Raw genomic sequence first — 14,896 nt, forward strand, 5'->3', positions numbered from 1 at the left:
TCACCTCAGGTCTGATGGAACTCAGGTTCCTATTGCATACTACTCCAGAACACTGTCTTCTGCCGAGCGCAACTACGCTCAGATAGACAGGGAGGCTATGGCTGTTGTTGCTGGAATTAAAAAATTCCACGATTTTCTATATGGCAGGCATTTCACGGTCTTCACTGACCATAAGCCTCTGCTGGGACTGTTTACCACACGTAAGCAGACTCCCCACATCATTTACCCTAGAATTCTTAGGTGGTCTATTTTCTTGTCTGCATATGATTTTTCATTACTCCACAAGCCTGGGAAAGAAATGGGCCATGCTGATGGCCTCAGTAGATTGCCTCTGCAAGTAGTAGAAGCTGACCCCGCGCCAGCTGTCAACATTCTATCAATCCAAGCCTTGCCCGAGCTCCCTCTTAGTGCCAGGGATGTTACCGCTGAAACAGGTACAGATCACACACTTTCACGTGTCCGCTCCTGGGTCCTGTCCGGGTGGCATGAGCACTGCCCTAGTCCTGAGTTTCAGAGTTTCTGGTCCAAAAGGAACGAACTGTCCCTTTCTCAGGGGTGTCTGCTTTGGGGAAACAGAGTTGTCATTCCCACCTCAATGAGGACTAGGGTCTTAGAATCCCTCCACGAGGGTCATCCTGGCATTGTTCGTATGAAGGCTCTTGCACGCAGCACTTGTGGGTGTCCCTGCTTTAATAAAGATATTGAGGCTAAGGTGCACGCATGCCACCTGTGCCAACGATCTCGCCCAGAGATGCCCCAAGCTCCTGTGCATAGATGGGAGGAAACACAGTCCCCCTGGTCTAGGGTGCACATTGACTACGCTGGGCCCTTTCAGGGCCAGTTCTTCTTGGTCCTTGTTGACAGCCATTCAAAATGGCTTGAGGTTGGGCCTGTCTCATCCACCACCACTGCAAAGACTATTCAGGTACTGAGGGGGATTTTTGCTGCACACGGGCTGCCAGATGTCATTGTGTCCGACAACGGACCTCAATTCACCTCCTCCGAATTCCAAGCTTTCTTACAGGCAAACCTGATTCGTCATGCCACATCTGCGCCCTTTCACCCTTCCACCAACGGTATGGCTGAACGCATGGTGAGCATCGCAAAGGACGCCTTGAAGAGACTCACCTACGGGGACTGGCATCACAGGTTGGCTGACTTTCTCCTTTCTTATCGCACCACACCGTCCACTTCTACAGGGAGAAGTCCAGCTGAACTTCGTTGGGGGCGCCAACGTACTACTAGACTTGACCGGTTGCATCCGGACAGACTGCCTTCATCTCCCTCACATCCTAGGGCACCTAGACGACTACTTGTGGGTGCCCCGGTTTGGGCTCGCAATTACGGGCCTGGTCATACATGGGTCCCCGCTTCTGTGTCAGGACTCACAGGTCCTCTCTATCTTAGAGGTTGCCGACAACGGTTCGTGTCCTGCGTCGGCACATCGACCAACTTCGCTCTAGGCGAGACTTTTCTGCTGAGATCCTGGGTCTTTTCCAGGCGGGGGTGTGGGAGGGGGGGGGGGGGGAGGGGGACCCTTTGAGCAAGGAAGGGCAAGAGCTACTGCCCATCTCCACTGAGGGGAGCCACAAATGGCTCGTCCCAAAGGTTCTTGCAATTGCGCTCCGAAAAAGAAAGTCATGGAGTTACCCAAACAACAGGCACTCACGCCTACTCCAGCCAGGGAGTCACCCATGGAGGGCATAATCACTTTCCACACACATCACACGCACTCAGCAACGGAGGATACCCGGGGCATCCCAACAAATCATCCCCGCAAGAGAGCTGCACACAATTCCAAGGTTGGCCTGACATTACCAAATCCTACAGGGGGTCAAATATACACAGAGCTAGTCGAGGAGCCAAGTCCCGACTACAACACCCCTAGCACAAATCAGGGAACACCTGAGTTTTGGGAAACCCACACGAACCCGAGCACAGAATGGGGTTCAGGGAATGGACAGCCTCCTGACAGGTCTTGGACTGACCTAGGAGGTTCTACAGAGACGCCCAGCAGCGGCTATCACTTCAAGGGGCCTGAGGGTCTACAGCTAGGTAGGTCAAACAGGTCACAAAGTAACAGAAGCCCTGGCCTGACGAGCCCGGTGGGCAAGCAAGCAGGCCAGGCATCGGGGCACAGTCCTTGGAAGACACCAGGACACAATAGAGAGAACAGGCTCACGCCTCCCTCCAGTCAGGGGACTTATGCCAGTAACCCAGAGCTAAGAAGGTCACAGAGAGCAAAGAAATCTCCTAAGTATCTAGAAGATTAAATAACATTGCTGGCAAGGCAAAAGCCAGTAATCAGTGGGAGCCCTGGGGAGCAAAATGTCATATAAAATAAATGTTGTATGTTGGTAGTAGTTTTAGGGGAAAAGGGGTGTTATGTCCCTAGCCTTTGCAAACGGCTCGGGCGTTGCAGGCAGTCCCGGGCAGGTGCAAAGCTGCCCGGGACCAGACAGGCTGTCGCCAGCGCCGTGCGCATGCGTGGGTGCTGGCGCGGGAAAAGTAACCCATTTACCCGGGAGTTGCCTATATAAGAGGCTGCGAGGCGTTTTGGCGAGGCTGAAGCCATCTTCCTGTAAGCTGAACGCTGAATAAATGAAACTGAGAACTCCAGCTGCTTCTCGTGTCTGTTTTCCCGCCACGGACTCAACAGGAAGGCTTTAATTTTTCTTTTTTTTTCTTTAAGTGCAGAAGTTTTGCTATTAAGACTAGTAGCTCCAGAGAATTAATTAACATGAAAGCTCTTTTTTTGTCATCAAAATTCATCAAAATTCTCCATCAGACTTTTTCCAAATTAATGGACACTGTTCTTCTGGAGATGTTTTTCTTCGGAGACTGGCTTGTGAGTTGTGAACTGGAGCTGATGTACATTTTAAGCAAATAATGTGTTCATGTAAGAAGTGAAATGTCCAAGGACCAAAACCTATAGGATAATTAGAAGTCTAGAACTGATCATCAACCTCTTTTTCTTTTTTTTCTTTTAACTGAAATGCAGCCTCGGGAGACTACAAGTTTTTTTTTTCAGGGGAAGAGAAGTTAAGGCTTGCCTGCACAAATATTTCTTTAAAATTAAAACTTCTAATAAGAGGGGATCAGTTGTGGTTGCCAACTGTTATACATATATAATATGCATATATACCAACCTTCTTCAAAATGGTTGTTCTCTCATGTGTGGACTTCAAATCACAGAGTTCTTAGAAAAGAACACACACACACACACTATTAAACAGATTACAGTGGATTTAGGAACTTCTCAGATCCCTAATCTGGCTCCTTCTTTCTGTAGAGGCCTTAACATTGAACAATGATCTTAAAGAAGCTGCAATCTGATGTAATTTGTCCAGACGTAATGTAATTTATTGGACTGTATTTCCAAATTGGAAATTGACAGCCCAAATTTACAAATACAAATTTACAGCCCAAATTTATTGGGCTGTATTTCCAAACTAATTTATTGGACTGTTATTTCCAAAGGGCATTTTGTGAAGGGAAATCAAACCAGTTATTTAATGGTGATGAAAGAATATTAGATCATTAGTGGAACCCAAATTCCTTCATAGGATTCGACCGTGTTTTCATGTTTCCTATTCTGAGCTTGTCCATAGCATGCAATATTTTTTTTAGATATGCAATCAATAAGAATAGAGCTGGAAGGGACCTTGGAGGTCTTCTAGTCCAGCCCCCTGCTCAAGCAGGAGACCCTATATAATTTCAGATAAGTGATTGTCCAGTCTCTTCTTAAAAACCTCCAGTGATGGAACACCCATGATTTCTGATGGCAAGCTGTTCCACTGGTTAATTGTCCTCACTGTTAGGAAGTTTCTCCTTAATTCCAGGTTGCTTCTCTCTTTGGTCAGTTTCCAACCATTGTTTCTTGTCCTTTCCTCTGGTGCTTTGGTGAATAACGTGACCCCCTCTTCTTTGTGGCAGCCCCTCAGATACTGGAACACTGCTATCATGTCACCCCTATTTCTTCTTTTCTCTAGAGTAGCCATACCCAAATCCTGCAACCGTTCTTCCTATGTTTTAGTCTCCAGGCTTTAATCATCTTAGTTGCTATGAAATTATGCAGTTGTTACTTCTAAATATTTCCAGTATCTTCCATGACGATACCACCGTAAAAATTGAGCCATATAAATCAGTTTCATTTGTATTGAAAAGCATAATTTACCAATTTATTCCCATATACCTTATTAATTATTTTCATTAGCTTCCCGTGGTCATCCTTATTAAAATCAGTAGTCTCGTCATAGTTCCTTCTGATTATATAAATTGATTCAAATCATACATATACTTTCTGAAAATATTGCCAGCAATCATTCTATTGATCACATTTTCACTAGCTGATACAGGTAGTCCTCATATTTATGGCTACAATTGGGACCGGAATTTCTTTTGTGAAGCAAAGAGGTCATTAAGTAAATCACACCCAATTTCACAACTTTTTTGTCATGGTTGTTAAGTGAATCACTGCAGTTGTTAAGTGAATCATACAGCTGTGTAGCAAATCGAGCTTCCCACCACACTTGGAATACTGCATCCACTTTTGATCACCACGATGTAAAAAAGATGTTGAGACTCTGGAAAGAGTACAGAGAAGAGCAACAAAGATGATTAGGGGACTGGAGGCTAAAACATATAAGGAACGGCTGCTGGAATTGGGTATGTCTAGTTTAATGAAGAGAAGGACGAAGGGGGATATGATAGCAGTGTTCCAATATCTCAGGGGCTGCCACAAAGAAGAGGGAGTCAAGCTATTCTCCAAAGCACCTGAAGGCAGGACAAGAAGCAATGGATGGAAACTAATCAAGGAGAAAAGCAACATATAACTAAGGAGAAATTTCCTGACGATTAGAACAGTTAACCAGTGGAACAACCTGCCTCCAGAAGCGGTGAATGCTCCAACACTGGAAGTTTTTAAGAAGAGACTGGACAGCCATTTGTCCAAAATGGTGTAGGGTTTCCTCCCTGAGCAGGTGGTTGGACTAGATGACCTCAAGGTCCCTTCCAACATTATTATTATTATTTCTTATTATTATTATTATTATTATTATTATTATTATGGATCATTGCACAGTCAGCCAGATGTTCAGACTGGATTTGGCATTTGTCTACCTATCGAGTCCTTACCCAGGACCTGGGATAGGCAGATGTGGATGTTTGATGGTATTACAGATATCGTCGCAGGATGGAAGCAGTTCCTAGTAAGGCCGCCTTTTGCAATTGACTAATGGCAAATTTGTCAATGCCAATGGTGTTCAAGTGGTGCTCCAGTTGTTTTGGGATTGCACACCAAGGAGCCTATTACTATTGGTACTACCCTTGCTTGCTTTTGCCACAGTCTTTCTATTTCGATTTGTAGGTCTTTGTATTTTGTTATCTTCTCCAGTTCTTTCTCTTCTATTCTGCTATCTCCAGGCACTGCCACGTCCACTATCCAGACTTTTTTGTCTTTCTTATCGACAATTGTTAAGTCTGGGGTGTTATGTTGCAGGTGCTTGTCTGTTTGAATTCTGAAGTCCCAGAGCAGTTTAATTTTATCATTTTCTATGACTTTCTCTATTTTATGATCCCACCAGTTTTTGCTTACAGGCAAATGATATTTTTTGCAGATCTTCCAATGCACCATTGTTGCTACTTTGTCATGCCGCTGCTTGTAATCAGTTTGTGCAATCTTCTTGCAACAGCTTACCAAGTGGTCCACTGTTTCTTCAGCTTCTTTGCATAGGCGGCACTTACTATCTGTTGCTGTCTTCTCAATTTTGACTTGTATGCATTTGTCCTTAAGCTGTCTCGTGCAGCCAGCAATTAGTCCTCGGTCTCTTCTTCGAATTTTTCTGCCAGCTATTTTTTTCATGTATTGGCCATGTAGTGCTTTGTCTTCACATGCCTATATTCTGTTCTTCATTTGGTCTTTCTTGTAGGCCAGTTTGGTCTCTCCAGTAGTCAGTAAGCCTTCCTGATATACTAATTTCAGTGCATCTTCATCATTGTTCTTCAGATATTCTTCCAAAGCCATTTTTCTTCTTCAACCATCTGATGTACTTGTAGCATTCCACGCCAACCTATTTGCCTTGGTAGATAAAGTCTATCAATGTCACTGCGTGGATGAAGGGCATGATTCATTGTCATTATTTTTCTGGTTTGCCTATCCATTGCTTTTAGTTCTGCTTGAGTCCAGTCCACTATTCCAGCTGTGTACCTAATGACTGGGATTGCCCAGGTGTTGATTGCCTTTATGGTATTTCCTCCATTGAGTTTGGATTTTAAGATCTTCTTCACTCTCTTGATGTATTCACCTCTAATCTTTTTATTGACTTCAGTGTGCTTGATGTTGTCAGCTTGAAGGATACCCAAGTATTTGTAGTACTCTTCCTCATCCAGATTCTTAATGTTATTTTCATGGGGCATCTTGATTCCTTCAGTTTTCATTATTTTTCCTTGTTTGATAGTAAGTGTGGCACATTTGTCCAAGCCAAACTCCATTACAATATCTTGGCTATATATACGGACAGTGTTGAGCAGCGATTCTATTTCAGATGATGTTTTTCCATACTACATATTACACCATCCGATATCCCCTCTCTTCTTTCGGTAATAAACATTTTTCCACATTAAGCAAATACAATTCTTATTGTTTGTTATTAATAGATATGCAGTTGAATATCAGCATTTATTACAGTTTTCTAATAATGTCAATAATGTCAGTTTAAAATATCTTTCCTAACCAGAACATATCTTACTTGCATTTGCACTCAATATCCATTTATTCAGCCAGTATCCTATTTTCGCTTTTTTTTTTTTCCAGTTTTTAGGAGAGAGGTTTTTCCATGGACCGTAGGGAATGTGGTTTTGTATGCTGCCAGCATCCCACGGATGGGGTTCGCTTGTTTCCATGCTTGTCTGCATGCTGCGGACCGGTGCTGGTCCATGGATAGGGAGTTGGGGAACCCTATGCTAAATGAATGGCTGTAAGTGAAGGATTACCTGTAGAATCAATTGGAGAAAGCACAAAAAAACCTCTATTGCATCTTACCAGTAGTTCTAAAGCGTGTTTTTCCCAGCCTGGAGACATGATTCTTTTCTTGCCTAACTTTGATGAAAATTTTAATGTGCACAGAACATGTTCAACCAGCCATTCAGCTAGACCACAACTTCATGAAATTGTGCAAGGGACAAGAAATGCCAATAAATGTTCCATTCCAATACCTTTCCTTTTGTCAAGCTCTTGGTAACAAATTCTTGGTCACAAAGTCTTCTTTAATCAGATTTATTGAAAAGGGAGAGAGAGCAAGTCATAGAAATCTCAACAGCTAGATACTTGCACATTAGGCCCCAATTTATCTCCGAGTTTCCCGGTGCCATAATGGAAACAATTGTTAAGTCTCATAGAGAGACTGTTTATCATTCTTTTGACATTCAACCTTGTTTAGGCAGCAAAATCCAGCTGAAAAGATCATTTCTTTTTAAAGCACAGAGCGGCAGTAAAGATTAAATCTGATGTGTATTCATTCTGGCAAATGGAATAATTTAAGCATGTAGTGTGCTACACACAAAAACTTATTTGCTGTAGATAACCACACTGTAACTTACAGACAACTCACCTGTGGTGCTTTTGACTTTTTTTTTTCTTCATTTTTTTTTTTTTGATCACTTAAGCAAATCTTTTGTTTAAGCAATAAATAGTAAAATGGCAGGAAGCCAAATATCTGTAAAATCATCCTCTACATCGAATGCACATAGATTGCTATTTCTGTGTCCGTACAGATAAATCTCCAAAGCTTAGCTTACTCTGTTCTAGCATATGAGTTTGGTGAACAGTGCAGCAGTCTACTTAATTTTAGTTTGTGAGAATATTGAACATACTCTTCATTCTCAGTTTGGCAACCATGTTTTTTAGGCTTGGTTCTCACAAGACATTTTCACAATTGCTGAGTTGATGTGAAATGCTGCAGCCAAACAAGTCAACCATATTTAAATTTAATAGGAATAATAATAATAATAATAATAATAATAATAATAATAATAATAATAATAGCAACATAACACCCCTGACTTAACAATTGTCGATAAGAAAGGCAAAAAAAGTCTGGATAGTGGACATGGCAGTGCCTGGAGATAGCAGAATAGAAGAGAAAGAACTGGAGAAGATAACAAAATACAAAGACCTACAAATAGAAAGAGAAAGACAGTGGCAAAGGCAAGCAAGGGTAGTACCGATAGTAATAGGTGCCTTGGGTGCAATCCCAAAACAACTGGAGCATCACTTGAACACCACTGGCATTGACAAATTCGCCATTAGTCAATTGCAAAAGGTGGCCTTACTAGAAACTGCTTCCATCCTGCAACGATATCTGTAATACCATCAAACATCCACATCTGCCTATCCCAGGTCCTTGGTAAGGACTCGATAGGTAGACAAAAATGCCAAATCCAGTCTGAACATCTGGCTGATTGTGCAATGATTAATAATAATAATAATAATAATAATAATAATAATAATAATAATAATAATAATGTTGGAAGGGACCTTGGAGGTCATCTAGTCCAACCCCTGCTCAGGTAGGAAACCCTATACCATTTCAGACAAATGGCTGTCCAGTCTCTTCTTAAAAACTTCCAGTGTTGGAACATTCACAATTTTTGGAGGCAGGTTGTTCCACTGATTAATTGTTTTGACTGTCAGGAAATTCTTCCTTATTTCTTGGTTGCTTCTCTCTTTGGTTAGTCTCCATCTGTTGCTTCTTGTCCTGCCTTCAGGTGTTTTGGAGAATAGTTCCCTCTTTTTTGTGGCAACCCCTGAGATATTGGAAGACTGCTATGATGTCATCTCTAGTTCTTCTTTTCATTAAAGTAGACCAGGGGTGTCAAACTTGCAACGTCACGTGATGTGTCACGACTTTTTTTCCATTGCTGGCAAAGGGGTGGGTGTGGTTTTGCTATGATGCATCCGACCCGTGGGCCGGCAGTTTAACACCCCTGCAGTAGACGTACCCAATTCCTGCAACTGTAATTCATATGTTTTAGCCTCCAGTCCCCTAATTATCTTTGCTGCTCTTTTCTGCACTCTTTCTAGAATCTCAACATCTTTTTTTATACTGCAATGACCAAAATTGGATGCAATATTCCAAGTGTGGTCTTACCATGGCAGTATAAAGTGGTACTAACTTGATTTTACCCCTCTGTTAATGCAGCCTAGGATCATGTAACACATTGACTCACAAGCTACACAACTTCTTTTTAGTTGGTTATTCTAGGTTGTCAATGTTACTTAAAGTTGATATAGATGGAAATTTTGATGATGGGATTTCAAAGCATCTCCTAGACTTGACTGTCCAAACTTTTAGCTAACACTTCTTCTTATTCATTTTATGAACTGTTCTTATAGAGCAGTTGTATTTTTTTTTTCCAACAGCAATTGTAAAGTACGAGTTCCCGGTTATCTATATATTAGAGATGCTGGGACCATTTTCATCAGGGGAAAAAAATGAGCATATGCAGAAGGATCATTGCTGAAATAATACGGCCTTGGCTGCCTGCGAGTGATTGGAATTTCTCTGCTGTTATTTAATATTCATACTTCTGCTTTCCTATTTTATTCTGTTGTTGGCCTTTTCCAAATATACATTAAGAATGCATATCGTCTGCAAACGCTTGGATCCAACGCCGTCCTTTTGCTGTAGTCCTTGATTATTCACCATGTTTAAGGACTCCAGAATGCTCCTTATGGAGTGAAGTCAGAAGCCTCTTGGCAAGGAACAGATTGAGAAGTCAGTATCAGCCTCCCTAGTTGGCAGACAAAATAAAGGTTGTGGATTGGCCAGCTTAATACAAAGGCTGGCAGTCTGGCACATTGTGTTTATTGAATCAACAAAACTGTGTCTCCTTCTGCTCACTGCAATTCAGCTCCATATATTCAAACTTCTAGTAATGCATTGCCACACAATGGTTTGAAATATGAATATTTGCAAGTTAAATAGGGTATGAGTAACATTTCCATCTAAACCAAGTAAAAATATCTATCTACCTATCTATCTATCTCTATCTATCTATCTATCTATCTATCTATCTATCTATCTATCTATCTATCTATCTATCTATCTATCTATATCATCTAGCTAGCTAGCTATTTAATCTCTCCATTTGTCTAATCTTTCTGTTCTGTCTCTATATTTTTCTATCTATCTATCTATCTATCTATCTATCTATCTATCTATCACATTTCTACACTACCCATCTCACTTGCATGACTCTGTGTGCTTTACAAATAAAACAATAAAATCCATGGTTACAAAGAGCATTAAAACGGAGTTTAAAAGAACAATAGTAAAGTTCAAAGGCAGAGGGAGTGCCTTCAGCCTACCAACCATCCCCAGGGTTGCATGACACATTTAGTTCACTCAGGCCAGGTGATTAGAGCCACATCTTGATGCTCTTCCAAAAGATTAGTACAAAATATTAGACCCACCTTGCCTCTGTGGATAGGATGTTTCATAGGGTGGGGGCAATGCCAGTCAAAATTCTTTAACTGATGGAGTCTATACCATACCTTTCCTGCTTGACCTGGGTGGACAGATCAGTGAAATAGAGATTAGTTCATCAGATAGCAATGGCATTTAGAATTTAGACTTACATATCACCCCACAGAACTTTATAGCACTCTCTGGATGGTTTACAATGTAAGCATTATTAGCATATTGCCCCCAACAATCTGGGTCCTTATTTTACCGACCTCAGAAGGATGGAAGGCTGAGACAATCTTGAGCCTGTTAGAATTGAACTGCTGACAGTGGGCAGAGTTAGCGTGCAATGCTTCATTCCAGCCACTCTAATACCACAGCTCCTAGGATTGGTGTTTTAGGAGCACATGGGAGCAGACACCAGGCTGCAAAGTCCTGGAACAAGAGCTAAACTCCAACAAAGAAATTAAGAGTAAAGCAGCAGAGAGATCTGAATTTAAGAACGATTTTTGTTAGTGTTAGATTCCACCTCTTAAGTTTCTGCTTTGCACTCATAACAAATTGGTTACATCAATAATCTGTTACACCTACCATGGACTTCACAACACATACGTTTTCTCAGCCTTTGTTTAATGTGCTGAGATGGTAACAGAGGAACATCCATCCAGAAACTATAGCATAGGCTATCTTCCCAAACCCAATCTGTAGGACTTCACACACAGGACACAAAATTACAAAATAACAGAGTTGGAAGAAATTGGGGAGGTCTTCTAGTCCAACTTCCTATTCAATCAGGAGTCTCCATATAATTCCAGACAAATGGCTGTCCAGTTTCTTCTTGAAAACCCCCAGTGATGGAGTACCCATAACTTCTGGTGGCAAGGTGTTCCACTGGTTAATTGTTCTCACTGTCAGGAAATGTCTCCTTCCTTCTAGGTTGCCTCTTCTCTCCTTGATTAGTTTCCAACCATTGCTTCTTGTCCTGCCTCTGGGTGCTTTGGAGAATAGGCTGACCCCCTTCCTCTTCTTTGTGGCAGTCCCTTAGACATTGGAACACTGCTATCATGTCACCCCTAGTCCTTTTTTTCACTAGACTAGACATACCCCTTTCCCATAACCATTCATTATTTGCTATACATAGTTCAACCCCCCCCTGCTCAAGCAACAGACCCTAAACCAGGGGTCTTCAAATTTGGCCCTTTTATGACTTGTGGACTTCAACTCTCAGAATTCCTCAGCCAGCATGCCTGGCTGAGAAATTCTGGCAGTTGAAGCCCACAAGTCATAAAAGGGTCGAGTCTGAAAAGACCCCTGCCCTATACCATTCCAGACAATTGGCTGTCCAATCTCTTTTTCGAAACCTCCAGTAATGAAGCACCCAAAACTCTTTTCATATTGAAAACTGGATAAGCTTCGAAAAGAACAGCTCCAACTGATAATGGGATCAGGAAATTACCCTTTCCTTATTCAGAAAAAAAGGAGGTATCCATAGAAAGTTGCTTTATTATGCATTAGACTGTTGCTCCATCTAACTTAATAAAGTCTGCACTGATATGGGAGAGGGTGAGGGAGAATTTCTCCCTGGAAATGCCAAAAATATGCAGGTTGTGTGTTCTGTGTGTGAGAGACACAGATCTTTCTTTTAAGATACTTTCTTAAAACGCTGCATTAGGTCGAAGTATTGAATATTCAAAAGAGCTGAGAGAGCGATTCATTTTTAGTGGAAACAGGAAACGGGATAATATTCTTTTCTTTGTGACAAAGGAGACACAAGGATTACTAATAAGAGGATTATCACAGCTCCAGTGATGTTTAGAAGCATGGCTGATGAAAAAGAGGTATTTTGGGCCCATTTCCTAAAGTGATGTCAACATATCCTAAGGTGGAAATCTGTTGATTTAAAGCGATTATGAGGGGAAAAAATGAAATCTGACAAGGGATTATCTATCTATCTATCTATCTATCTTCTATTTTTTTAATCACATCTTTATTATTTTTATAAATAATTTGTAGTCAACACAAATAATACTTCTTCCTCCTCATACTTTCCCCCCAACAACAATCCTTGGTGAGTTCCGCCAAGAAAGAGTGACTGGCTCAAAGCTGCCCATCAGCTTCCATGCCTAAGACAGTCTTTTGATTTCTAGTCTGATGCCTTAACCACTAGACCAAACTGGCTCACTATAACTCTTATTGTCTGTCTGTCTGTCTACCTTCTTCTTCTTCTTCTTCTTCTTCTTCTTCTTCTTCTTCTTCTTCTTCTTCTTCTTATTCTTCTTCTTCTTCTTCTTCTTCTTCTTCTTCTTCTTCTTCTTCTTCTTCTTCTTCTTCTTCTTCTTCTTCTTCTTCTTCTTCTTCTTCTTCTTCTTCTCCCTCTCCCTCTCTCCCTAGCTACTTACCTATCTCTCTATGTCTGTCTCTCTATTTCCCAGTAGTAAGGTTTGTTTTGATTGCCTTGTTTCAGAAGCAATTTACTCCATAGCAGTAAAAAAATGTTGTAGTAACCATGATTACCTATACTGGAGAAGTCCATAAAATTTTAGAGCGTTTTGACCGTCTTGCAAAAATTCTGAGACTTTCTGGGATTTGAATTTAATGAGGATTTCACCACCTGTATCCATCTCTAGTAAGCTCTCCATATCAGGTATTCCCTGAAAAATGATCGGATTATGAATCTTGTTTGCTACAGTGTGAATAAGATCCCTCTGACAGGTTTTGGGTGCTCTCTGAGCTTGGTTGTTTTCTTGTGGACATTTCATTACCCAAACTAAGTAATATCATGAGTGCTAGTAAGGAGTGGGGTTTGTTCTCAGTTTATATTCTAGTGGCAGTTTATATTCTAGGCACTAGACTATAAACTGAGAGCAAAGCCCACTCTTTACTAGCACTGATAATATTATCTAGTTTGAGTAATGAAACGTCTTCAAGAAAACAACCAAGGATGCCACAGTTCAATCCTAAGCTACAAATATTCCCCTTTATAAGCATCTCTGTTTTGGAATGCCTATGAAATATCAGTACTGCTTTGCCTTAGTATCAATTGCCCCAATCAAATTTTGAATTTTTTTTGAAACCATGGATCATATCTGGTTACTTTCAAGATTGGTTTTTATTATGTTCCCACAAAGGGGGAAGATGTGGGGGTCAACGCTGTTAACATTGGATGTTTTTGCTTTGACAACAGTTGGAGATGCAACCATTTTCTTCTTATGTTTTACTTTTAGAGTTAGAGTTAGAGTTAGAGTTAGATGATGCTGGGGGGGAGGAATGTGCATGAGAGTTTAGCTAGACATAACAATACTGGATCTAGTGTGTGAACCAAGGTTATTGAAATAAGAGACGATAAGAATTGGCGGGCTGGAGAACTGGAGGGAAAGCCTGCATTTCAAACTAAGTGGAGAATGTGATTTATGCCTGTTAATTGGAGGAGGGAATTGTGCTTTGATACTATGTGCTCAGGGGAGGGGAATCTAGGTTTTGGCTTCGATTATGTTAATGCTGATGCTATGCTTCTCTAATAAAGATTCTTTAAGGTAAACAATGCCTCGAGGTTCTTTGAAGAGTTTCATTTATCGGAACCATGATAGTGAAAACTTTCAGAGATGACAAAATTGACCTGTTTGATTAAGGACAAAACAACAAGTATTTTTTTTGTAAAAGACTGAAACCCTTTTATGAACTTTTGGCTGAAAATGTACAGATGATTTCTGGGTTTACTGACTTAAAGGGGTTAAACATGAAAAGGAAGGACTCTATAATGTAGTTCTAAAAGGAGAGAAAAGATAAAAGTGTGTTTGTAATTTCTGTGAAGATGATGAGAAGTTACTTCTTTAACTTTCTTTCTTTCTGTGTTTCTATTATTTTTTCTAATTTTTTTTTGTACATTTGTTCTTGTTCATCTTTTAGAGATGCAAAACCTTTCAACATTTTTTTAAATATTGGTTCTTATCACAGAACGGATCAATCCAAACAATTTAGCTTAGTTCGCTAAGCTAAAATCTTAATTTGATTTAAAAATTCATTTAATTTACATCACAGAGTTAAAAGGGTTAACAAATTGTTAAAACAATTTAAATTAGAGCATCTCCCCACCTCTCATGTTTATTCAGCTTTGAAAGAAAGACATCTAACAAAAGGAAGCTTCTTTCTGTGTATATAATGATTTCTCTTTCTTCTGCATGTAAATTACTATTCGGTGACAACTTTAGTAAGAAGTATAAGATTTCACTTATTGCTTTTGACAGCCAATGCAGCTTTCAACTTTAAATTGTGCATTTCTGATTTAAAAATTGGATTACTAATGTTTATTTTGCATGACGCTCAAATAAGTTGTGTTTTTTGGCATCTTGATTCTGTTATAGCAATCAGTTTTTCTAGGGGTATTATGGACCTTGGTATTTAACAAAAACATTTTTTATGAAGTACCTTGA

The sequence above is a fragment of the Crotalus tigris genome, unplaced genomic scaffold (genome assembly GCF_016545835.1).
Source record: "Crotalus tigris isolate CLP2741 ecotype Arizona unplaced genomic scaffold, ASM1654583v1 scf7180000019137.2069052, whole genome shotgun sequence".
Lineage (NCBI taxonomy): Eukaryota > Metazoa > Chordata > Lepidosauria > Squamata > Viperidae > Crotalus > Crotalus tigris.